This window comes from Chiloscyllium plagiosum, unplaced genomic scaffold (assembly GCF_037043375.1).
Source record: "Chiloscyllium plagiosum isolate Xiang-an unplaced genomic scaffold, Cpla_swu_hap1 HiC_scaffold_27, whole genome shotgun sequence".
Classification (NCBI taxonomy): domain Eukaryota; kingdom Metazoa; phylum Chordata; class Chondrichthyes; order Orectolobiformes; family Hemiscylliidae; genus Chiloscyllium; species Chiloscyllium plagiosum.
Window position 1 is genome coordinate 71,668,757 of NW_028270165.1, and position 27,598 is coordinate 71,696,354.

General features: G+C 45.4%; 1 pseudogene; it reads right to left on the reverse strand.

Moving 5' to 3' along the window:
• LOC148144558 (uncharacterized) overlaps positions 1–14,581 on the reverse strand; it is a 70,673-nt pseudogene extending 56,092 nt beyond the window's left edge.
• Between the last annotated feature and the right edge of the window lie 13,017 nt (positions 14,582–27,598).

Here is a 27,598-nt window from a genome sequence, read left to right on the forward strand (position 1 = left end):
GTTGGCGTTTGGCTTCATTGGTGTAGAGGTCAGTGCGCCAGACTACCACTGCACCCCCTTAATCTGCTGGCTTGATGGTGAGGTTGGGATTGGAGCAGAGGGATTGGAGGGCTGCGTGTTGTGAGGGTGAGAGGTTGGAGTGGGGGAGTGGGGTAGACAGATTGAGGCTGTTAATGCCCCAGAGGCAGTTGGAAATGAAGAGGTCGAGGGCGGGTAATAGGCCAGCGTGGGGTGTCCAGGTGGATGCAGTGAGTTGGAGGTGGGCCGGAGTCCTGATTGTGAAAGTAACCTCGGAGGTGGGGGCAGCAGAAGAAGTTTTTACCTAATTAGAGGTAGATGGCAGCATTACTAGCCACTCACATACAGGATTGCCAAATGTTTTAAAAGGAAAAAAGCAAATTGGTAAAGTCTCCATCATCTGAATGGGAATGGTGTAAGAGCAGAGATATACGCCAACATGAGATGCAAATCCTGCTACGTTTACAGATGACACAAACATAAATGGGAAGGTAAGTGCTGATGATAATTCAAAGAGTTCACAAGAAGACCAGGTTATCACCCGCTCCAGTCAGTGTGACTAATGCGTGCTCTGATGAGATCTCTTGTAATTTTGCAACACCAGGAAATGAGCAATTTGTGAGTTGGCGCAATACCAAGTCCTGAATCTCCAGGAAGAATCCCACAGATTTTGTCATTGTGTCTCAGTTGTTCGGACTGCTGCCAAACGGCACCAAAGACCCAGGTTCGAGTTCAGCGTCAGGTGACACTCTGCACATTTTCCCTCTGTCTATGTCAGTTTCCTGCGGGTGTTCTGGAATCCTCCGACAGTCCAAACGTGTAGCTGAATTAGCCAGAGGCGATGCAGGGATAGTTTGGGTGTGTTTTTCTTCAGAGACTCGACGGTTCCAATAATCTGCTGCCATACTACAGGCATTCTATGATTAGAGTGCTAAAACATTTTTTTTTATTCGTGAGATGAGGTTGTCGCTGGCTTGCCAGTATTTATTGCCCATTCCTTGTCCGTGTTGAGGATTTTGTAGCGAGCTGCCTTCTTGAACCGCTGCAGTCCATGTGCTGTGTGTGGACACATAATGCCATTTGGGAGGGATTTCCAGGATTTTCACCAAACGACAGTGAAGGAACGCTGATATATTTCCAAGTTAAATGGTGAGTGGCTTCGACGGGACTTTGAATGTGGTGGTGTTCCTACATATCTCCTGGCCCTCTACGTGTTCGTGGGTTTGGAAGGTACTGTCTAATGATCGTTGGTAAACCTCTGCACTGACACTTACAGGTAGTGCACACTCAGAGTCGGGAGTGGAAGGGGTGGATGCCTATGGATGCTGTGATAATCTAACAGGCTGCTTTGTCTTGGATAGTGTCAAGATTCTTGAGTATTGTTGGGGGTGCACTCATTCAGGCAGTTAGAGAGAATTCCATCACACTCCTAACTTGCGCCTTGTAAATGGTGGGCATTCTTTAGGGAATCAGGAAGTACGTTACTCTCCACAGTAATCCGAACCTCTGACCTGCTCTTGTACCCATTGTGTTTATGTGGTGAGTCCTGTTAAGTTATTTGTCATTAAATTCCCCCAGGACGTTGACAGTGGAGCAGTCAGTGATGGTAACATTATTTTCAAAGAAAATCTATCATATTTTCTTCATGTTTCCTTTTATTGTGTATAAGCTGACCTTTAAACTCTGCACATCATGCTTGTTATTTTTCGCTTACTTCCAGTTCTTCTTCAACAGGTTCCCAACATACTGCCCACTGCAAGCATTGTTGAAGTATCTCTATACTTTCCTTTTTTCTCTATCATTTTTCTGATGTGCAAGTATACACTTCCTTCATCACCATCTGCATGTGTAATTGTCTTCACCGCTGACCATCTTTAACTTAAGCTGTTCCATGCTTTCTGGTGAATTTTGTTCTCATTTCTCATATCTCGGCTTTTGGGGCACAGAATTAGTAACACAGATACTGCAAAATCAACGTATTGGAACTCCCACTCCATGCAGGTTTTCGTACACGCCGTCCACCTGTTTGCGACACTGTGCCTTCATTGCACAGAGGTAGGTGGCGGTGTCATTAAGTCTGGTGTCTTTGACAGTCAGGGTACTGATTTTGTAATCTCCACTGATTGAAGCGGTGATCCTCTTAGGGCTGATCATCATCTCTTTTAGCCATCACCAGAAGCTGGGGTGGCTGATTCGGGAGCTGTCTATACCAACGCACGTTGGTTGCTGTACTGGCGAAAGAGCAATTCATGGACACAATTCCCATTTCTCTAACAACTATCCAACGGGGAGAGTTACTTCACTTCGCCTTTTCCAGTCACCTCCGTGGCCATCAGAGTGGAAAACATCAGGAGGATTTTGCAAATTTAGAACATTATCAAATTGCAAGGACAGTGGTGAACGCAATTTTCCACGGAGCTCTGGTGAGGAATCAGATACAAATGTTATTTTTATAAGCGTACACAACTGGAATAATGCATGCTTTATGTCTAACTCTGAACTGCCTTCCTGTTAAAGTTGCAGAAGAAGCTGAGCCTTGGTTTATGTTTCTGTCATAAGCCTCTCACATTGCCCGTTGCTCACAATGTCTGGAAGGTCACTCCTCCTCCAGCCCTCATTTTTAATATTGATCACAGATTCGCACTGCCTTCTAGTGGCCTGTACATGTAATTGCGACGTTCACTCATTACGCTTCACAGGATTGTGCTCAATGAGAACAGGTCTGTCGTCCTTCCCGGGAAAACGCTGTGAACAGGTGAGACTGTGCATTTCAAATTTATTCGCACCGTCCAACGATGTCAGAATGCCTTCCTCCTGCATTGCAACCAATGCTTTCTTCCACATAGCGATTACTCTCAGTGCAATGACAGAAATGCATTGAAATTGTCGATGTGTACTTTGAAACCGTGTGGTTGTTCAAACTGATCCGATGTGAGACGCCTTCTCGTCGTTGGATTGTCAGCAGAACCAGTAAGATGGAGCTAATCATTATATTTTTTTATTTCAAAAATATACTTTATTCATAAACTAATTTTGGTGGTCTGTACAGTTGGTCATGCCATAGATACGTAAACAGTTATATGAGGAGATCAGAATTTATCATTTGTATATACAGGTCTGTACGTTTATCAATCATATGTCCATATATTTAGCTGAGGCATCAGCAGGGCCCAGATGACTGCGTGGGCCGAACCTCGACAAACACCACTGCATTCCCCTCCAGAATTCCTCTGCATAGGCACATTCCAGAAGGAGGTGTGTGACAGTCTCGTCCCGCCCCCCACCCCTGCAGCCGCTTCGAGGGCAGCGTGCGGTGCTGCTGAGAGTCCGGGCGTGCATAAAGGATCTCACCGGCAGAGCCCTTCTCACCACCAGCCAAGCCATGTCTTGGTGCTCGTTGGAAAGTTCTGGCGATGAGGCATTAATGGAGGGTTCTTTCTGCTGCCTTCTGAATCAAACCAAACCACAGATATGACCTCTGCTCAGGGGTCCACAGTTCAGTCAGTGTGACTGCGAAGAGGGTGGAGGATGGATCGCTGATTACACAGAGTCTTCTTCATGAAGAGAATCCTCCTGCATTGCTGTGGATTCCAAACAACAGGTATGTTCTGTCTAGCAGAACTCCCCCAGTGGTGGCTGCATCAACATGACCTTCAGGAGCGTGAAGCAATGTGGAGAACTCCTGATGTTATTCTGGGGTCAAAGATAGGTGAGGCTCCACTCTGCTTCCTGTCCGCAGCATTATTGTTCATTCTCCTTGCACAGAAGAGCCAGAATGTGACAATCCATTTGCACAAACCCTCACCTCCCAGAAGCAGATGGCCTGATCTTCCTGGGAAACGCACCTGCAGCTTCAAGGTGGCAGCACCGACGGAATGGACCCCTTTGGGATTTGGACCCAGCCATCTGCAGGTAAAGGTGACCCTCAACGTGGACGCCAGTGGGTATGTATTCCGCCCACACTCAGGCTTTGTGTTCGAAGGGAAACAAGGCTACCTGACAGTCGCAGTACAATCGAGCTTGGCCAGGACATGCTGGCGGTCTGTGCCATTTTGTTTCTGGTAGCTACCATGTGCAAATCCATGATGAAAGGCAGAATCACATTGATCTACCAGAGGAGGGGGAGCGGGAACACATTAGAAATTGGTATCTGTTGATTCTGTTGACGTCATCGCCAATTGGGTCAACGTGATCCACCCCGACCAACCCTGTGCTGTACCGAGCATGACAACTTAGAAGTCCCTCATGCTCCTCAGGGATGCAATCGCTTAAATGCAAGATATGGGGGTGGATATCTGCCTCATCAGCCCGGACCAGGAGAAGGCCTACGATGGGATGGATATCACACACCTACGTGCGAGATATGCTCTCCAAAAACAGTTTTGGGGAAGGAACCTACAGCTCGATCTAACTGCTCTACGCCAACATCATTAGCACAGTCTCAATCGATGGGTGGGAATTAGAAAGTTTCCTGATCCAAGTCGGGTGTCAGGCTGGGCTATCCCCGCTCTCCTGACTTGTTTGTGTGTCGTGTAGAGTCTTTGCTGTGTCCGTCAGGAAGAATGTTAGCATGAGAGGGGTGACTATTCCATGCAGCGGAGTCCAGCAAGTCAAAGCCTCCCTTGGATGACGTTTTGCTTCAATTCTCCTCGGGAGCCAAGGTAAATCAAGGCAAGAGTGGAGGCTATGTTCTTTGGGAACTGGGCCGACTGATCATTCATCCCCTTCACCGTCAGGACAGATAACCAGAAGGTGCACGGGATATTGTTCAGAGCATGCGCAAAATGTTGAGAGGAGCGCATCACCAAAAGGAAGCAGAAATGGAGCTTTTGGGAGCACCGCTCCCTCTCCATTGTGGGTAAAAACCTGGTCATCAGGGGTGAGGTATTCTCTCTGTTGTTGGACATGGTGCAGGTCTGGCCCATTCCCTGAACCTGTGCTGTTTCAGTCGCCAGAGCTATTTTCCACTTCATCTGGAAGCCTAACGTAGTCCGGGTCTGGAGGGATCACATGTACAAAACGCTGGATAAGGAAGGGATAAAACTTAGCCAGCGTTGCCCTCATCCTGACATCCACATTTGTGTGTGGCTGCATCAAGTTGTGCGTGGATGCTCGCTACATAAACACCAAGTGTCACTGTGCACCGAGGTTTTACCTGCCAACAGTGTTGTGATCGATGGGCCTGCCCTCGCTTCTATAGAATTCTCCAAGTCGTCGGAGCATCCCGTGTTGTCACCTACCCTGCCATCAATAAACTTGCAAATCGAAACACCTTTGACCACCAGTCTATCAGGAAGTGGTCAGCACATAGCATCCTGGAGACCCTGAGTCAAAGGTGGATCCTGTCGGGTGGCTCCCTGAGCAGACTTTCAAGTAATTTGACAAAATGCCTCATCACCAGAACTTTCTAACAATCACCAAAACATCACAAGTCGTCTGGTGGTGAGAAGGACACTAACTGTCAGATCCACATTGCACACCCGGTCAGTCTGCACCACCGCACGCTGCCTTTGTAGAGGGTATTTACTGTTATACATCTCCTTTTGGAATGTGCCTTTGCAAAGCAAGTCTGGAGGAAGTTGCAATGGTTTGTGCCAAGATTCGCCCTGAGCTGATCCATGACACAGGTCCGTCAGGTCAGCGAACGACGCTCTTTGTTCTGCCCCAAACTTGTTGGTCTTCCAGAACAAGGAATTGCCCCCGACTGAGTATTGCAGACCGACACATCCTTAACATGGTAAGGGATGCACTGAAGCTTGAGGCAGCTGCCGCCGAGGTGAACTGGAGAAAGACCACTGTCTGAGCTCTTTCTGCTGAAGGTAAATGGGGGTCTGTTCTGTTATTGGAGCCTACTCATGACTTAAGAATGAGTAAAGATTAGTATTGTACGAGTAAGACAAGTGTTGGATTTTTTTTTGATAGATTCAAAGATTTTTTTTCGTTTTTGTTACTTAATGTGCAACTGTATAGAACTGAATTGCTTTTCTGATAATGCATACAGACAGATTTTGAATGAATGAAGAATATTTTGAAATATATAAAATGTTTATTTCTTTCTGTTATGAACAACAGGAAGAGCGACATTGACAGCTCGTTACAGTGAATCACTCTGTTAGGATCTGTCAGAAATCACTCCACTCTGCCTCTCACACACACACACACACACACTCACTCACACACACACTCACACACACACTCACACACACACACACACACACACACTCACACACACACACACACACACACAATCACACACACACACACTCACACACACACACACTCACACACACACTCACACACAATCACACACACACACACACAATCACACTCACACACACACACAATCACACTCACACACACACAATCACACACACACACACTCACACACAATCACACACACACACACACACACAGTTCATTCATCTCCTTCTGCTAAAGAATGTAATAGATTCTTTATACTAGTGTCTGTAAGGACGTGGAATCTGAAGTTTGGAGCAGAAATGGAGTCATGGCTAGTGTGGAAACTGGAAGGGTGTAGGATATGAGGAACAGAATCAGGCCATTTGGCCCATCATCGAATCTGTCCTGCCATTTGATCATGTTACTCAAACCCATTCTTCTGCCTTCTCACTGTAACCCTCGATTCCCTTATTAACCAAGAAGCTATCTATTTCTGTCTAAAATACACTCAATGAGTTGGTCTCCACTACTTCTGCAGCGATGAGTTCCACAGATTCTCCACCCTCTGGCTGAAGAAATTCCTCCTCATTTCAGTTCTAAAAGGGTCACGCTATTCAGTCTTCTCGGTACTCTGGAAGTTTCAGTCAGATTCCCCATCCTTCTAAACTCTATCGAGTACAATCCAGAGACTTCAACCACCTCTCTTATGACATGCTATTCATCCTCGGGTGATACTTGGAAACTTCCTCTGAACCCCTTCCAGGGCCAGCACACCCTTCCTTAGAGATCGGGCTAAAAGATGCTCACAACATTCCAAATGCTGTCCGACTAGAGCCTTATACAGCCTCAATCATGCATCCCCTTGCTCTTGCATTCTGGTGATCTCAAAATGAATGCCAATATTTAATTTGCCTTTCTAAATGCGAACTCGTAAAATCATACAGCACTGAAACAGGGCCTTCAGTCCAACCCAACTGTGCTGTACAGACATCCCAATCTGATCGAGTCTCCCTTAGGTACGTGCTCAGCTGAATATGTGTGCCAGTCTGTGGGTGCGCGCACCTCTGTGCATATTATATCTGTGCGTTTGTATGTGTGTGTCTTTATGTTTCTATCTGTATTTCTGCCTGTGTGCGTTCATCTGTGTATGCGTGTGTTTCTACGTGTATCTGTCATCGTGCGTTTCTGTCTGTGTATTCATTTCTGCGCTTAGTTGGAGAAATGTGGGTGCAGGTTGGATGCATTATCTCCCTGTTGCTCTCGTCGGCTTAAAACAAATGACATAATGTCACCACCTGCTGGAGGATCGACGCTACTGCACAAGTGACGCATGTTTAATCAGGAATTTTTATGAGGGCTCCTGGTGGGAATTTAACGTGGGTTACTTTTGGGGGGAGCGGAGCTAAAACTAAGGTTCATGGATGAAAAGTAAGGAGGCATACTTTAAAACAGAGATGAGAGAAAGCGATTCAAGGGCAGCCAAATACATGGCATTTTGTTGACTCTGCTGCAGGGGGAGGGAGAAAGAGGTATAGAGATACTATAGTTGCAGTGGGATTCTATCGTAAGGGAATAGATGGGCACTTTTGTGGCTGAAAACAAGACTCCAGCATGGTGTGCAGTCTGCCTGGTTTTGGGATGCTCCATGTCTCAGAGCAGTTGCAGGGCATTCTGGTGGAGGGGGGCAAATAGCCAGTAATCGCAGTACACCTTGGTATGGACGATATAGGAAAAAGCAAGGATGAGATCCCAAAAGCAGAGTACAGAGATCTAGGAAAAAAACTGGAAATGCTGTACCTCAAAGGTACTCATCTCAGGATTGCTACCAGTGTGATGACCCAGTCACAATAGAAAAGCAGCATATTTGCGATGAACACTTGGCTAAAAGGATGGTGTGAGGGGGGTGTATCAGATTCGTAGGACATTAGGACCGATTCTGTGGCAGGTCGGACCTGTTCAAACTGAACTGTTTGCACCTGGGCAGGTCCGGGACTGATTCCTTGGGGGTGGACTTGGTTAGACGAGTTGAGGAGGATTTAAACTCGTGTGATAGGGGAATGAGCGCCAGAGGAGTACAGCAGCAGATGGACAAAGTAAGGGAGATGGGGAAACCATGGCAAAAATGACTAACAAGAGCAGTCAAGGTAACCCTGCTGAAAAGAGCAGGGGATGTAGTCTGAAATCTATATGCTTCAATGTCAGAGATATAATGGGAAGGGATAAGGCCTGTCAGAGACGAAAGTGGGATGTTGTATGTGGAGATCACAAAGGTGCCAAACGAATATTTCACATCTGTTTTCAGTCAGGAACAGGAGAATATTGTGGTGAAGTCTGAGACACGGGTTATTAGTCTTGGAAGGATGGACGTTAGTAAGGAGGAGGTGTTATCAATTACAGAAGGTGTGAAAGCAGATAAGTCCCCAAGGCCTGATGGGATCTTTCCGATAATTCTCTGGGAGGCTTGGAGGAGATGGTGGTGCCTTTGGTCTTGATCTTTGAGTCGTCATTGTCTACAGGTTTAGTGCCAGAGGACTGGAGGGTTGCAAATGTTGTATCCTTGTTCAACAAGGGCAGTAGACATGGCACAGGTAATTATAGACCAGTGAGCCTTATGTCTGTTTTTGGGAAAACGTTTGGAAAGGATTATAAGAGATAGGATTTATAGTCATCTAGCAAGCAACAATTTGATTGGAAACAGCCAACATGAATTCATCATGGTATCACACAAACCCCATTGAGTTTTTTGAGAAGTGGACCAAGCATGTGGATGAGGGCAGTTGACATGGTGTACATGGACTTAAGGAAAGCCTTTGATACGTTTCCGCATATAGGCTATTGGATAAAACGTGGAGGCATGGAATTGAAGGTGATTTAGCAGTTTGAATGAGAAACTGGCTTCCCGTACGAAGCCAACGAGATGTGATTAATGGAAAGTAATCAGGTTGGAGTCCGATTACTAGTGGTGCGCTACAAGGTTCTGTTTGGGATCATTGCTGTTTTTCATTTTTTAATAAACGACTTCGACACAGCTACAGTTGAATGAGTCAGTAAGTTGGCAGATGATACTAAAGTCAGTGGAGTGGTGAACAGTGTGGAAGAATGTCGCTGATTGTAGGGAGATTTGGATTAACAACAGAATTTGCCTGAAAGGTGGCAAATGGAGTTCAGTGCAGATAAACGTGAGGTAATGGGAAGAATAGCAGGAAGGCAGAATACTGGGTCAAATGGAAGATTTTTGGTAGCGTGGATATGCAGAGGAATCTTGGTGTCCATTTACATAGATCCCGGAAAGTTGTAACCCAGGTTGATAGTACTGTTAAGAAAGCATACGTTGTGTTTGGTTTCATTTGTAGTGGGATTGAGTTCCGGAGCCGTGATGTCATGCTGCAACTGCACAAAATGCTAGTGCAGCCTCACTTGGGGTATTGTGTGCAGTTCTGGTCGCCCCATTTCAGGAAGGATGTGGAAGCATTGGAAAAGGTGCAGAGGAGATTTACCCAGGATATTGTCTGGTCTGGAGTGAAGGTCTTATGAGGAAAGGCTGAGGGTCTTGGGTCTGTTCTCATTGGAGAGAAGAAGGCTAAGAGGGAATTTATGAGAGACATACAATACGATCATAGGATTAGATAGGGTTGACAATAAAAGTCTTTTTCTGAGGATGATGACGTCTGCTTGTACGTGGCAGTATAGCGGCAAACTGAGGGATGATAGATTTAAGACAGATGTCAGAGGCAGGTTGTTCACTCGGAGACTGGTGAGGGTGTGGAATGCCCCACCTACCAATATAGTGAACTCAGCGACATAACAGACATTTAAACAGTCCTTGGAGAGGTATATGGATGATGATGGGATAGTGTAGGGTGATGGGAATAGATTAGTTTACCACGTGGGCCCCTCATAGAGGGCTGAACGACCTGATCGGTGCTGTATTGTTCTATGTTCTATGTAGATTAGCTTAAGAGCTTTGGTTAGTACTTGAAACTATGACATTCCTGCAATTACAAAGACCTGGCTGTAGGAGAGACAGTATCGACATCTGAATGTCCCAGGATTTAGATGTTTCAAGTGTGACAGATGGGGAGGTAAGAGGAATGGGGGGAGTTTCATTACTGGTTTTGCTTGGAGGCAGCTCTTTGGTGGTAAATACGCATCAAACATCTGGGAGTATTTCAAATGGTAGTTGATAAGAGTTCAGGAGCGTCGTGCGCCTGCAAGAACGAAGGAGAGATATGGCAAGTTATATGAATCATGGATAATCAGGGATGTTATGACCTTGGTCAAAAAGGAAAAGGAAGTATACATAAGGTCTTGGAGGATGGGAACTGAGAATGCCTTGATTTATATAAGGAAAGTAAGAAAGAACTTAAACAAGGAATTAGAAGGGCTTAAAACAGCACATCAAAAGTCATCAGTCAACATGATTAAGGAGAATTCCAAAGCATTTTGTTCGAATTTCAAACACAAGAAGACAGCCATTGAAAGGATTCATATATTTAAGGACAAAGGAGGAAATCTATTTGTGGAGCCAGAAGACGTTGGTGAGGTCCTTAACCAGTACTTTGTGTTTGTATTCACGAAAGAGAAGGAATTGATTGCGGTTGATCTCAGGGAAGGCACTGTCGGGTTTCTAAGCCAGATTGGTATTTAAAAGCAAGAGGTATTGTGTGCCTGAAAAAGCATTAAGGAAGATAGGTCCTCAGGACCTGATTGGATTTACCCCAGAATATCCAAGGAGGCAAATGAACAACATGCTGGCACATTGACAGACAACCTTGTATGCTCTTTCGAAACAGGTATGATCCCAGAGGACTTCGGAATAGACAACGTTGTTCCATTGTTTAAACGTAGTAGCAGGGATAATTCAGGAAATTAAAGGCCTGCAAGCCTCACGTCAGTGGGAAGGAAATGATTGGAGCTCATCCTCAGGGACATGATTTTTACGTATTCAGAAGCAATTAGATTTATTAGTGTTGGATAGCATGGTGTTGTGCAGGGGACGTTGTGCCTCACTAACTTGTTTGACTTTTTTGAGGAGGTAATGAAGATGATTGATGAGAGAAATGCAGTTTGTGTTGCCTACATGGACTGAAATAAAGCCTTTCACAAGGTCTTCATGACAGACTGGTACAAAAGATCAAGTCACATTGCATTAAGGTGAGCTGGCAAAATGGATACAGAACTGGCTTAGACATAGGATACAGAGGGTAGCTGCAGACGGATGCTTTTTGGAATGGAGACTTGTGGATAGTGGGATTGCACGTGGATCAATGCTCTGACCTCTGCTGACCGCAACTACATAAATGATTTGGAAGAAAACGTGGCTGGTCTAATCAGTAAGTTTGAGGATCATACAAATATTGTTGGGGATTGTCAGAGAATATTCGCAGGATATAGATCAACTGGAGGCATGGCAAGGAAAAAGGCAGAGTGAGTTTTATTTGGACAGATGCGAGGCGATGAGTTTTGAAAGGTCAAGTACAGGTGGAAATTAGAAAGTGAATGGCAGAACCTGTAGGAGTCTTAATATGCTGTGGGATCTGGGTGTGTAGGTCCACAGATCACTGAAGGTGGCAGTGCAGGTAGACAAGGTAGCAAAAGAAAAGGCCTGTGGCAGTCTTGCCTTCATTGGAAGGGACAATGAATATAAGGATAGAATGGTGGGCTGCATCATTATAGAACGTCACTTCAGCCACACTTGAAAAATTGATACAGTTTTGGTCACTACACTACGAGAAGGATGTGGACACAGTAGAGAGGGTACAGAAAAGGTTTACAATAATGTTGCCTGGCAAGGGGTAATTTTAGCTGCAAAGAAAGGTTGGATAGACTGGGTTTGCTTTCAACGGAACACAGGAGGTTGAGGGGCGAACTGATAGGTGTTTTGATATTGTAAATGGCGTGGATAGAGTTGAAAGTATGTGGCCTTCTCCCAGGGTGAAGGGCTCAATTAATAGGGGCACACATGTTCAAGGTGCGAGGGGAGATTGAAGAGAGATGTGCGAAGCATCTTTTCACTCACAGGGTGCTGAGTGCTTGGAATACGCTGACAGAGAAGGTGATGGAAGCAGAGGCAGTAGCAGCATTCAAGAAGCCCCTGGATGAATACATGAATAGGACAGGAGTAGAGGGATATACAGATCCTGTGAGTGAAGACAGTTTTAATATGGAAGTGCAAACTGTGGTACCACAGGCTTGGTGGGCCGAAGGGCCTGTCCCCCTGCTGTACTGTGCTTCGGAAACTGTCTCCAATGCCAGTATATCTTTCCTTAGAAAAGGGGCCCAAAACTGTTCACTACATTCCAGCTAGTCTGACGAGTAACTTTGACACTTTCTAAAAATAATCTGTGTTAATATAATCAACTTTTTTGGAGAAAGGGCCAACGGTATTACAAATAAGATTGTAGCTGAGCAAGCAATTCAGAATTTTTTTAAAAATCTTTCTTGTCTTCCTTGAATAAACTGGAGTGACTTCCCCGGAAATGTAAATTCATCAGAATCGATTTTTACTCATGGTAAATGCATTCGGAGGTATTGCATTCTCACGATTTTCCCTCTTTGGTCCAACATTCCCTGGAGAAACACTAGCCAATTTTACCAACACTGATCTACTTATAGGATAAACAAACCAAAAGAAACTTGGATACTATTAGTCAGAAAACAAACGCAGAAATCGCTGGAAAACCTCAGCAGTTTCTGAGGAACGGTCACTTGACCCGAAATGTTAATTGATTTCTCGCCACAGTTGCTGCCAGACCTGCTGAGCTTTTCCAGCGATTTCAGTTCTCGTTTTTTTTTACTTTATCGAATCATACAGCACGGAAACAGCTGCTTTGGTCCAACCAGTCCATGACAAACATAACCCCAAACTAGCCCCCCATGCCAGCCCCTGGTCCACATCCCTCCAAACCTGTCCTATTCATGTACTTATCTAAGTCTCTTTTCATCATTGCAACTGCACTTACATCCACCACACCCTCAGGACGTTCATTCCAAATGCAATCCACCCACTGTGTGAAAAGATTGCCCCTCATTTTTCTTTTAAAGTCCTGTTCCTTTTAGATCTCCAGCAATTTGACTTTAAATGTCCCACCCTATAACAGTGAAAACATATCAGTTCTACTGACTCAGCTCCATCTTCTGCACTCGCTTTTAAGACAGGACCGTGGAGTGGAAATTACAATCAGATCTGTCACGATTTATCACATGGTGGTGTGTACTCCGAAATGTTCAAACGGCCCTCCTCCTCCTCGTTCACTTTTCCGAGGAATGGCAGCTTTCTACCATCGCAAGTCTCTTTGCCCTTCACTGAGAGGGTCACTGGAGATTTCCTCGTTCAGCTCCGGGCACAGCAAATTTTCCAGCTTCTTCGCTCCTCAGCGTCGCCAAACGAGCTGCAGACTTCACAATTCGTTGCGCACTTGCTGTGAGAAGCGCTCACATGAATATAACAAAACAATCTGACCGTCTCCGTGCCAACTACTGGAGAAAATGAAACGCAAACTGAATACCTTTCACTTTCCAAACCTTCACTCCATTCAGTGATCCAGTTGAAATTCGACACATCACTTCACTGGAGACGAAGTGGTGTGAGCGGCCAGTACCGCAGAAAGGGAAGCTCTGAACCTCCCACTTCACCAACTGTCAGAATGAATGTGGTTCATTCCTGGATGTGATGAGCCACAGCAAGAACAGCATAATGCACTGCTGCGATCACTTGTGAACTCGCTGGTGTCTCTGCAGGCTGGACAATCGAGTGAATTCCTTCCCACATTGAGAGCAGGTGAATGGTCTCGCCCCACTGTGAATTCTTTGGTGGAGCAGCAGGTTGGACGATTGAGTGAATTCCTTCCCACAGTCAGTGCAGGTGAACGGCCTCTCCCCGGTGTGAACTCGCTGGTGCGTTTGCAGGTTGAATAGCCGGGTGAATCGCTTCCCACACTTAGAACAAATGAACGGCCGTTCCCCAGTGTGAATACGATGGTGAGTGAGCAGGGTGGACGACTGAGTAAATCCTTTCCCACACTCAGCAAGTGAACGGACGCTCCCCGGTGTGAACCCGCTTGTGTCTCAGCAGACTGGTCTAATCGGTGAACCCCTTCCCACATTCAGAGCTGGGGAATGGCCTCTCTTGGGTGTGAAGTCGCTGGTGAGTCAGCAGGGTGGATATATCAGTGAATCCCTTCCCACACTCGGAACAGGTGAACGGCCTCTCCACGGCGTGGACTTGCCGGTGTCCCAGCAGGTTGGACAGAGCACTGAATCCTTTCTCACACACCGAACAGGTGAATGGCCTCTCCCCAGTGTGACTGCGCTGATGAATCTCGACTGCAGATGGGGAACAGAATGCCTTCCCGCAGTCCGTACATTTCCAGGATTTATTCATGTTGAGAATGCCTCACCAGGCTTAACAATCAGGCGGAGGTTTGTGCACACACAGAACATATGTCTGGTTTCTTCTGTGCTGTGCATTGTGTGAGATTTTTTCAGGCTGTTTAACTTGTTAAAGTGTTTGTCACTGTTGGTGCACTCAAACACTCTCCCTCAAGTGTGCCTCAGAATTCCGCCTCCGGTCACATTGATTTTTAAAACCTTTTGGTGCAGACAGAGCAGTGAATCATGATTCCATCAGAACTTGCCATGATGTTAGTTTCTGATTTCTTCTGAAAAATCATCCCCTTTAATTTTCTGGAAAAGCAGTTTTATACAATAATCACTATCAGTGCAAGACAAAAAAAAGTCTATTTCACGCTGACTGACAGATTTCAGCTCACGAGTACTGCACTCTCGATGAGCTAAAGGCCCTCCTCTATTCTGTGTGATTTTATGTTTGTTTCCTATCAGGCTACAAGTACCTAACAGCGATTAGAAGAAGCCCCCTGCATTTCAATATGTAGCTAATTTATTGAGTTAAATACTCAATACATATATGAATTAATATTATTGATACACCCCAGTGAGGTAAAATTCAATAATTCTTAAGCCCAACACTATAGCTTGTTCTCCAAGATTTACATGCAGATTACTGGACTAAAAATACACAATTTGCTGAATTGTCCCACTTGATTAAAGAGCTGGTGGGACGTCAGCAAGATGTTGAGGCATCGATTAACTCTTTACATCATGAAAAAGGTTTTCTAAAATTACAATGGGATCTTGCTCATAGCGTTTTTGGGCTGAAAATGGCAGATGGCCTTCAATTTTGATTAACACAAGGCATTGCATTTTGATACAAGAAAAATACATCTGACTTTTTTCATTCATGGTGGGGCCTTGAGCAGTGTTGTAGAATGGAATGACCGAGGGCTTCAGGTGCATAATTCTTCAAAGTTTGCTCATCTGCAAACAACGTTTGGATAAAGATAAAAGCGAACGTTTTCCAGAACGATTATTACTTCTGTAAGCAAATGCAGAGAAGGGAATTAGTTCATGCTGTTCGAGTATCAGAACTGTGGTACCACAGTTAACAAAGCTGCTCTCGGTCTTCGACAGCCCCTTCAGCTGATGCATTGGACCAGTGAGTCTGAAAGATTCTTATACAATAATGAGGAAATAAATAGATAAATAAATACCTTTCCAAAGAATGTAACAGTAGAATCGAATGTTGCTTCTGATGCATTTAATGGTATGATCCGTGTAACTGACTTGCATTAACTTTACTTTGTGTCATCGTAAACATGACTCTTGTGTGGATATCAGATCAAATACACGGCTCACTACCACATTGTCTCTGACAATACAAGGCTGACGGATTTGTCAAAGAAAACAAAAGGCATTCCGTTAAAGCTTCCCTCATTTGAATGGGAATGGTGAAACAGCAGAGGTACATACCAACGCAAATTCTGTATCCTGACTGAAGTCGATGTATGATGACCAGGGTTACAAATGGCACAAAAATAAATGGCGTAGCAATTGGTGATGATGATTCAAAGAGTCTATAAGAAAACCAAGTTACAGACTGTTTAATGAATGTGACTGTGAGATACTCTGGCGAGATCTCCAGGAAGTCTGTAGCAACGAGAGAAAAAAACAATTAATGAATGGGGAAAAAGCAAGTCATGAATTTTCATCAACCGTTCTCGAGATGATGGCACGGTGGCTTAGTCTTAACCACTGCTGCTTCATAGCACCAAAGACCAAGTTTTGATTTCACACTCAGAATGGGATTTGCACAATCTCCCTACGTCTGCATGGGTTTCATGAGGTTGTTCTCTTTTCGTACCTCAGTCAAAAGACGGGGAGGTTAGGTAAATTAGACATAGGAGATGCAGGGGTAGGTTGGGTCTGGGTATAATGCTCTTCAGAGGCTCGGTGTGAATTCGATGGGCCAAATGGCATGCACCCACACAGCAGAATTTCTATTTTCAGTTTGTGTAATTATTGACATTTTAAAAATGAATTTATTTGTAGGATGTCGGCACCACTGGCTAGCCAGTACGTATTACCTATCCCTAGTTGCCCTTGTGAAGGTGGAGTTGAGCTGACTTTTTGAACTGCTGCAATTCACCTGTTCTCGGTTGACCTATATTGCCATTAGGGAGGGAATTATCGGAGTTTGACCAAACATCAGAAGGACTCTGCAAATTCGGAACATTATCAGATTGCAAGAGCAGTGGCAGACACAATTGTCCACGGGGTTCTGTTGAGGAACTGGACGCAATTGTTACATTTGCACAAGTAAGTATCGAGAACAATGCACACTTGACGTCTAGCGCAGACCAGCCTTGCTGTTGGAGTTGCAGAAGAAGCTGAGTCTTGGTGTTTGTTTCTGTAACAAGCCTCTGACAGTGAAAGGTGCTCACGGTCTGGAAGGTCACTCCTCCTTCAGCCGACGGCGTCAATATTTATCCCAGGGTCACACTGCCATCTAGTGGCAAGTACAAATAATTGCGACATTCACAGCCTCGCGCCAATTACACTTCACGCGATACTGCTCAATGAAAGCAGACATGTCCTCCTTCCCAGTTGAACACTGTGAGCAGCTGAGAATCTGCATTTCAATTTCATTTGCAGCATCCAAAGATTTCAGACGATGTTCCTCCTGAATCGTAACCAAACCTTTAATCCTCAAGGCAATTTTTGTGAATGAAACAGTAGAATTGTATGTTGCTTTGCTGCATTTACTGGGAAGATATATTGTAATCGCATTTATTTAATTTTACTTTATCTTATTGTAAATGTAACTCCTATATCTATATCAGATGCACTGCAGTTTGTCAAGTTAATGGCTCATGGCCACATTGTTCTGGACAGTTAGAGGTAGATGTTAGCATTGCTCGTCACTCCCATGAAGGACTACCAAATGTTTCAAAAGGAAAAAACACAATATGGTAAACGCTTCCGTCATCTGAATGGGAATGGTGTAAGAGGAGAGATAGACATCAACGTGAGATGCAAATCCTGCTATGTTTACAGATGACACAAATATAAATGGGAAGGTAAGTGCTGATGATGATTCCAAGAGTCTACAAGAAGACGAGGTTACCACCTGCTCCAGTGAGTGTGACTAATGCATAATCTGATGAGATCTCTTTTAAATTTGCAGCACCAGAAAATGCACAATTTATGAGTTGAAGCAATACCAAATCATGAATCCCCAGGAAACATGCCATAGACGATGTCATTGTGGCTCAGCGGTGAGGACTCCTGCCCGACAGCACCAAAGACCCTGGTTTGATTTCAGCCTCAGGTGACAGTCTGCACATTTTCCCCGTGTCCGCGTGAGTTTCGTGCGGGTTCTCTGGAATCCAGCCCCAGTCCAAACGTGGAAGGCGAGGTGAATTAGCCAGAGAAGATGCAGGAATAGTCTGGGTGTGAGGTTCTTCAGAGACACGATGGTTCCAATGGCCTGCTGCCGTACTGTAGGGATTCTATGGTTAGACTGTTAAGCCTGTTTTTTTTATTTGTTTGTGAGACGTGGGTGTCGCTGACTGGTCAGCATTTATTGCCCATTCCTCGGCCACGTTAAGGAGTTTGTAGCGAGCTGCCTTCTTGAACCCCTGCAGCACACGTGTTGTGTGTGGACACATAATGCCATTAGTGAGGGATTTCCTGGATTTTCACCGAGCAACAGTGAAGGAACGTCGATAAGTTTCCAAGTGAAGATGATGAGTGGCATCGACGGGAACTTGAATGTGGTGGTGTTCCCATATATCGCCTGGCCCTTGTGGAAATGGTAGTGGGTGTGCAAGGTACTGGCTGAGAATCCTTGGTAAACCTCAGCAGTGAAACTTGCAGGTTGTGCACACTGAGTGTCAGTAGTGAAAGGGGTGGATGCCTATGGATGCTGTGCCAATCTCACGGGCTGCTTTGTCTTGGTCGGTGTCAAGATTCTTGAGTATTGTTGGGGGTGCACTCATTCAGGCAGTTAGAGAGAATTCCATCACACTCCTAACTTGCGCCTTGTTAATGGTGGGCATTCTTTAGGGAATCAGGAAATACGTTACTCTCCACAGTAATCCGAACCTCTGACCTGCTCTTGTACCCATTGTGTTTATGTGGTGAGTCCTGTTAAGTTATTGGTCATTAAATCCCCCAGAACGTTGACAGTGGGTATTCAGTGATGGTAACATTATTTCCAAAGAAAATCTATCATATTTTCTTCATGTTTCCTTTTATTGTGATTTAAGCTGACCTTTAAACTCTGCGCATCATGCTTGTTATTTTTCGCTTACTTCCAGTTCTTCTTCAACAGCTTCCCAACATACTGCCCACTGCAAGCATTGTTGAAGTATCTCTATTCTTTCCTTTTTTCTCTATCATTTTTCTGATGTGCAAGTATACACTTCCTTCATCACCATCTGCATGTGTAATTGTCTTCACCGCTGACCATCTTTAACTTAAGCTGTTCCATGCTTTCTGGTGAATTTTGTTCTCATTTCTCATATCTCGGCTTTTGGGGCACAGAATTAGTAACACAGATACTGCAAAATCAACGTATTGGAACTCCCACTCCATGCAGGTTTTCGTACACGCCGTCCACCTGTTTGCGACACTGTGCCTTCATTGCACAGAGGTAGGTGGCGGTGTCATTAAGTCTGGTGTCTTTGACAGTCAGGGTACTGATTTTGTAATCTCCACTGATTGAAGCGGTGATCCTCTTAGGGCTGATCATCATCTCTTTTAGCCATCACCAGAAGCTGGGATGGCTGATTCGGGAGCTGTCTATACCAACGCACGTTGGTTGCTGTACTGGCAAAAGAGCAATTCATGGACACAATTCCCATTTCTCTAACAACTATCCAACGGGGAGAGTTACTTCACTTCGCCTTTTCCAGTCACCTCCGTGGCCATCAGAGTGGAAAACATCAGGAGGATTTTGCAAATTTGGAACATTATCAAATTGCAAGGACAGTGGTGAAAGCAATTTTCCACGGAGCTCTGGTGAGGAATCAGATACAAATGTTATTTTTATAAGAGTACACAACTGGAATAATGCATGCTTTACGTCTAACTCTGAACTGCCTTCCGGTTAAAGTTGCAGAAGAAGCTGAGCCTTGGTTTATGTTTCTGTCATAAGCTTCTCACATTGACAGTCGCTCACAATGTCTGGAAGATCACTCCTCCTCCAGCCCTCATTTTTAATATTGATCACAGATTCGCACTGCCCTCTAGTGGCCTGTACATGTAATTGCGACGTTCACTCATTACACTTCACAGGATTGTGCTCAATGAGAACAGGTCTGTCGTCCCTCCCGTGAAAACACTGTGAACAGGTGAGACTGTGCATTTCTCATTTATTCGCACCGTCCAACGATGTCAGAATGCCTTCCTCCTGCATTGCAACCAATGCTTTCTTCCACACAGCGATTACTCTCAGTGCAATGACAGAAATGCATTGAAATTGTCGATGTGTACTTTGAAACTGTGTGGTTGTTCAAACTGATCCGATGTGAGACGCCTTCTCATCGTTGGATTGTCAGCAGAACCAGGAAGATGGAGCTAATCATTATATTTTTTTATTTCAAAAATATACTTTATTCATAAAATAATTTTGGTGGTCTGTACAGTTGGTCATGCCATAGATACGTAAACAGTTATATGAGGAGATCAGAATTTATCATTTGTATATACAGGTCTGTACGTGTATCAAGCATATGTCCATATATTTAGCTGAGGCATCAGCAGAGCCCAAATGACTGCGTGGGCCGAACCTCGACAAACACCACTGCATTCCCCTCCAGAATTCCTCTGCATAGGCACATTCCTGAAGGAGGTGTGTGACAGTCTCGTCCCCCCTGCAGCCGCTTCGAGGGCAGCGTGCGGTGCGGCTGAGAGTCCGGGCATGCATAAAGGATCTCACCGGCAGAGCCCGTCTCACCACCAGACAAGCCATGTCTTGGTGCTCGTTGGAAAGTTCTGGCGATGAGGCATTAATTGAGGGTTCTTTCTGCTGCCTTCTGAATCAAACCAAACCACAGATATGACCTCTGCTCAGGGATCCACAGTTCAGTCAGTGTGACTGCGAAGAGGGTGGAGGATGGATCGCTGATTACACGGAGTCTTCTTCATGAAGAGAATCCTCCTGCATTGCTGTGGATTCCAAACAACAGGTATGTTCTGTCTAGCAGAACTCCCCCAGTGGTGGCTGCATCAACATGACCTTCAGGAGCGTGAAGCAATGTGGAGAACTCCTGATGTTATTCTGGGGCCAAAGATAGGTGAGGCTCCACTCTGCTTCCTGTCCGCAGCATTATTGTTCACTCTCCTTGCACAGAAGGGCCAGAATGTGACAATCCATTTGCACAAGCCCTCACGTCCCAGAAGCAGATGGCCTGATCTTCCTGGGAAATGCACCTGCAGCTTCAAGGTGGCAGCACAGACGGAATGGACCCCTTTGGGATTTGGACCCAGCCATCTGCAGGTAAAAGTGACGCTCAACGTGGACGCCAGTGGGTATGTATTCCGCCCACACTCAGGCTTTGTGTTCGAAGGGAAACAAGGCTACCTGACAGTCGCAGTACAACCGAGCTTGGCCAGGACATGCTGGCGGTCTGTGCCATTTTGTTTCTGGTAGCTACCATGTGCAAATCCATGATGAAAGGCAGAATCACATTGATCTACCAGAGGAGGGGGAGCGGGAGCGCATTGGAAATTGGTATCTGTTGATTCTGTTGACGTCATCGCCAATTGGGTCAACGTGATCCACCCCGACCAACCCTGTGCTGTACCGAGCATGACAACTTAGAAGTCCCTCATGCTCCTCAGGGATGCAATCGCTTAAATGCAAGATATGGGGGTGGATATCTGCCTCATCGGCCCGGACCAGGAGAAGGCCAATGATGGGATGGGTATCACACACCTACGTGCGAGATATGCTCTCCAAAAACAGTTTTGGGGAGGGAACCTGAAATTCGATCTAACTGCTCTACGCCAACATCATTAGCACAGTCTCAATGGGTGCGAATTAGAAAGTTTCCTGATCAAGTCGGGTGTCAGGCAGGGCTATCCCCGCTCTCCTGACTTGTTTGTGTGTAGTGTAGAGTCTTTGATGTGTCCGTCAGGAAGAGTGTTAGCATGAGAGGGGTGACTATTCCATGCAGCGGAGGCCAGCAAGTCAAAGCCTCCCTTGGATGACGTTTTGCTTCAATTCTCCTCGGGAGCCAAGGTAAATCAAGGCAAGAGTGGAGGCTATGTTCTTTGGGAACTGGGCCAACTGATCATTCATCCCCTTCCCCTTCAGGACAGATAACCTGAAGGTGCACGGGATATTGTTCAGAGCAAGCGCAAAATGTTGAGAGGAGCGCATCACCAAAAGGAAGCAGAAATGGAGCTTTTGGGAGCACTGCTCCCTCTCCATTGTGGGTAAAAACCTGGTCATCAGGGGTGAGGTATTCTCTCTGTTGTTGGACATGGTGCAGATCTGGCCCATTCCCTGAACCTGTGCTGTTTCAGTCACCAGAGCTATTTTCCACTTCATCTGGAAGCCTAAAGTAGTCCGGGTCTGGAGGGATCACATGTACAAAACGCTGGATAAGGAAGGGATAAAACTTAGCCAGCGTTGCCCTCATCCTGACATCCACCTTTGTGTGTGGCTGGATCAAGCTGTGCGTGGATGCTCGCTACATAAACACCAAGTGTCACTGTGCACCGAGGTTTTACCTGCCAACAGTGTTGTGATCGATGGGCCTGCCCTCGCTTCTATAGAATTCTCCAAGTCGTCGGAGCATCCCGTGTTGTCACCTACCCTGCCATCAATAAACTTGCAAATCGAAACACCTTTGACCACCAGTCTATCAGGAAGTGGTCAGCACATAGCATCCTGGAGACCCTGAGTCAAAGGTGGATCCTGTCGGGTGGCTCCCTGAGCAGACTTTCAAGTAATTTGGCAAAATGCCTCATCACCAGAACTTTCTAACAATCACCAAAACATCACAAGTCGTCTGGTGGTGAGAGGGACACTAACTGTCAGATCCACATTGCACACCCGGTCAGTCTGCACCACCGCACGCTGCCTTTGGAGAGGGTATTTACTGTTATACATGTCCTTTTGGAATGTGCCTTTGCAAAGCAAGTCTGGAGGAAGTTGCAATGGTTTATGCCAAGATTCGCCCTGAGCTGATCCATGACACAGGTCCGTCAGGTCAGCGAACGACGCTCTTTGTTCTGCCCCAAACTTGTTGGTCTTCCAGAACAAGGAATTGCCCCCGACTGAGTATTGCAGACTGACACATCCTTAACATGGTAAGGGATGCACTGAAGCTTGAGGCAGCTGCCGCCGAGGTGAACTGGAGAAAGACCACTGTCTGAGCTCTTTCTGCTGAAGGTAAATGGGGGTCTGTTCTGTTATTGGAGCCTACTCATGACTTAAGAATGAGTAAACATTAGTATTGTACGAGTAAGACAAGTGTTGGATTTTTTTTGATAGATTCAAAGATTTTTTTTCGTTTTTGTTACTTAATGTGCAACTGTATAGAACTGAATTGCTTTTCTGATAATGCATACAGACAGATTTTGAATGAATGAAGAATATTTTGAAATATATAAAATGTTTATTTCTTTCTGTTATGAACAACAGGAAGAGCGACATTGACAGCTCGTTACAGTGAATCACTCTGTTAGGATCTGTCAGAAATCACTCCACTCTGCCTCTCACACACACACACACTCACTCACTCACACACACACTCACACACACACTCACACACACACACACACACACACTCACACACACACACACTCACACACACACACACTCACACACACACACACACACAATCACACTCACACACACACACAATCACACTCACACACACACAATCACACACACACACACTCACACACAATCACACACACACACAGTTCATTCATCTCCTTCTGCTAAAGAATGTAATAGATTCTTTATACTAGTGTCTGTAAGGACGTGGAATCTGAAGTTTGGAGCAGAAATGGAGTCATGGCTAGTGTGGAAACTGGAAGGGTGTAGGATATGAGGAACAGAATCAGGCCATTTGGCCCATCATCGAATCTGTCCTGCCATTTGATCATGTTACTCAAACCCATTCTTCTGCCTTCTCACTGTAACCCTCGATTCCCTTATTAACCAAGAAGCTATCTATTTCTGTCTAAAATACACTCGATGAGTTGGTCTCCACTACTTCTGCAGCGATGAGTTCCACAGATTCTCCACCCTCTGGCTGAAGAAATTCCTCCTCATTTCAGTTCTAAAAGGGTCACGCTATTCAGTCTTGTCGGTATTCTGGAAGTTTCAATCAGATTCCCCATCCTTCTAAACTCTATCGAGTACAATCCAGAGACTTCAACCACCTCTCATATGACATGCTATTCATCCTCGGGTGATACTTGGAAACTTCCTCTGAACCCCTTCCAGGGCCAGCACACCCTTCCTTAGAGATCGGGCTAAAAGATGCTCACAACATTCCAAATGCTGTCCGACTAGAGCCTTATACAGCCTCAATCATGCATCCCCTTCCTCTTGCATTCTGGTGCTCTCAAAATGAATGCCAATATTTAATTTGCCTTTCTAAATGCGAACTCGTACAATCATACAGCACTGAAACAGGGCCTTCAGTCCAACCCAACTGTGCAGTACAGACATCCCAATCTGATCGAGTCTCCCGTAGGTACGTGCTCAGCTGAATATGTGTGCCAGTCTGTGGGTGCGCGCACCTCTGAGCATATTATATTTGTGCGTTTGTGTGTGTGTGTCTTTATGTTTCTATCTGTGTTTCTGCCTGTGTGCGTTCATCTGTGTATGCGTGTGTTTCTACGTGTATCTGTCATCGTGCGTTTCTGTCTGTGTATTCATTTCTGCGCTTAGTTGGAGAAATGTGGGTGCAGGTTGGATGAATTATCTCCCTGTTGCTCTCGTCGGCTCAAAACAAATGACATAATGTCACCACCTGCTGGAGGATCGATGCTACTGCACAAGTGACGCATGTTTAATCAGGAATTTTTACGAGGGCTCCTGGTGGGAATTTAACGTGGGTTACTTTTGGGGGGAGCGGAGCTAAAACTAAGGTTCATGGATGAAAAGTAAGGAGGCATAATTTAAAACAGAGATGAGAGAAAGCGATTCAAGGGCAGCCAAATACATGGCATATTGTTGACTCTGCTGCAGGGGGAGGGAGAAAGAGGTATAGAGATACTATAGTTGCAGTGGGATTCTATCGTAAGGGAATAGATGGGCACTTTTGTGGCTGAAAACAGGAGTCCAGAATGGTGTGCTGTCTGCCTGGTTTTGGGATGCTCCATGTCTCAGAGCAGTTGCAGGGCGTTCTGGTGGAGGAGGGCAAATAGCCAGTAATCGCAGTACACCTTGGTACGGACGACATAGGAAAAAGCAAGGATGTGATCCCAAAAGCAGAGTATAGAGAACTAGGAAAAAAACTGGAAATGCTGTACCTCGAAGGTACTTATCTCAGGATTGCTATCAGTGAAATGACCCAGTCACGATAGAAGAGCAGGATATATGCGATGAACACTTTGCTAAAAGGATGGTGTGAGGGGGGTGTATCAGATTCGTAGGACATTAGGACCGATTCTGTGGCAGGTAGGACCTGTTCAAACTGAACTGTTTGCACCTGGGCAGGTCCGGGACTGATTCCTTGGGGGTGGACTTGGTTAGACGAGTTGAGGAGGATTTAAACTCGTGTGATAGGGGAATGAGCGCCAGAGGAGTACAGCAGCAGATGGACAAAGTAAGGGAGATGGGGAAACCATGGCAAAAATGACTAACAACAAGAGCAGTCAAGGTAACCCTGCTGAAAAAAGCAGGGGAGGTAGTCTGAAATCTATATGCTTCAATGTCAGAGATATAATGGGAAGGAATAAGGCCTGTCAGAGACGAAAGTGGGATGTTGTATGTGGAGATCACAAAGGTGCCAAATGAATATTTCACATCTGTTTTCAGTCAGGAACAGGAGAATATTGTGGTGGAGAAGTCTGAGATACGGGTTATTAGTCTTGGAAGGATGGACGTCAGTAAGGAGGAGGTGTTATCAATTACAGAAGGTGTGAAAGCAGATAAGTCCCCAAGGCCTGATGGGATCTTTCCGATAATTCTCTGGGAAGCTTGGAGGAGATGGTGGTGCCTTTGGTCTTGATCTTCGAGTCGTCATTGTCTACAGGTTTAGTGCCAGAGGACTGGAGGGTTGCAAATGTTGTATCCTTGTTCAACAAGGGCAGTAGACATGGCACAGGTAATTATAGACCAGTGAGCCTTATGTCTGTTTTTGGGAAAACGTTTGGAAAGGATTATAAGAGATAGGATTTATAATCATCTAGCAAGCAACAATTTGATTGGAAACAGTCAACATGAATTCATCATGGTATCACACAAACCCCATTGAGTATTTTGAGAAGTGGACCAAGCATGTGGATGAGGGTAGGGCAGTTGACGTGGTGTACATGGACTTAAGGAAAGCCTTTGGTACGTTTCCGCATATAGACTATTGGCTGAAATGTGGAGGCATGGGATTGAAGGTGATTTAGCAGTTTGAATGAGAAACTGGCTTCCAGAACGAAGGCAACGAGTTGTGATTAATGGAAAGCAATCAGGCTGGAGTCCGGTTACTAGTGGTGTGCTACAAGGATCTGTTTGGGATTGTTGCTGTTTTTCATTTTTTAATAAATGGCTTTGACACAGCTACAGTTGAATGAGTCAGTAAGTTGGCAGATGATACTAAAGTCAGTGGAGTGGTGAACAGTGTGGAAGAATGTCGCTGGTTTCAGGGAGACTTGGATTAACAGCAGAATTTGGCTGAAAGGTGGCAAATGGAGTTCAATGCAGATAAACGTGAGGTGATGGGAAGAATAGCAGGAAGGCAGAATACTGGGTCAAATGGAAGATTCTTGGGAGCGTGGATATGCAGAGGAATCTTGTAGTCCATTTACATAGATCTTGGAAAGTTGTAACCCAAGTTGATAGTACAGTTAAGAAAGCATACGTTGTGTTTGGTTTCATTGGTAGTGGGATTGAGTTCCGGAGCCGCGATGTCATGCGGCAACTGTACAAAATGCTAGTGCGGCCTCACTTGGAGTATTGTGTGCAGTTCTGGTCGCCCCACTTCAGGAAGGATGTGGAAGCATTGGAAAAGGTGCAGAGGAGATTTACCCAGGATATTGTCTGGTCTGGATTGAAGGTCTTATGAGGAAAGCCTGAGGGTCTTGGGTCTGTTTCTTTTTTTTTAGATTACATTACAGTGTGGAAACAGGCCCTTTGGCCCAACAAGTCCACACCGACCCGCCGAAGCGAAACCCACCCATACCCCTACATTTACCCCTTACCTAACACTACGGGCAATTTAGTATGGCCAATTCACCTGCACATCTTTGGACTGTGGGAGGAAACCGGAGCACCCGGAGGAAACCCACACAGACACGGGGAGAACGTGCAAACTCCACACAGTCAGTCGCCTAAGGCGGGAATTGAACCCAGGTCTCTGGCGCTGTGAGGCAGCAGTGCTAACCACTGTGCCACCGTGCCGCCATTTCATTGGAGAGAAGAAGGCTAAGAGTGAATTTATGAGAGACACACAATACGATCATAGGATGAGATAGGGTGGACAATAAAAGTCTTTTTCTGAGGATGATGACGTCTGCTTGTACGTGGCAGTATAGCTGCAAACTGAGGGGTGATAGATTTAAGACAGATGTCAGAGGCAGGTTCTTCACTCGGAGACTGGTGAGGGTGTGGAATACCCCACCTGCCAATATAGTTAACTCAGCTACATGAGAGACATTTAAACAGTCCTTGGAGAGGTATATGGATGATGATGGGATAGTGTAGGGTGATGGGAATAGATTAGTTTACCACGTGGGCCCCTCATAGAGGGCTGAACGACCTGTTCGGCGCTGTATTGTTCTATGTTCTATGTAGATTAACTTAACAGCTTTGGTTAGTACTTGAAACTATGACATTCCTGCAATTACAAAGACCTGG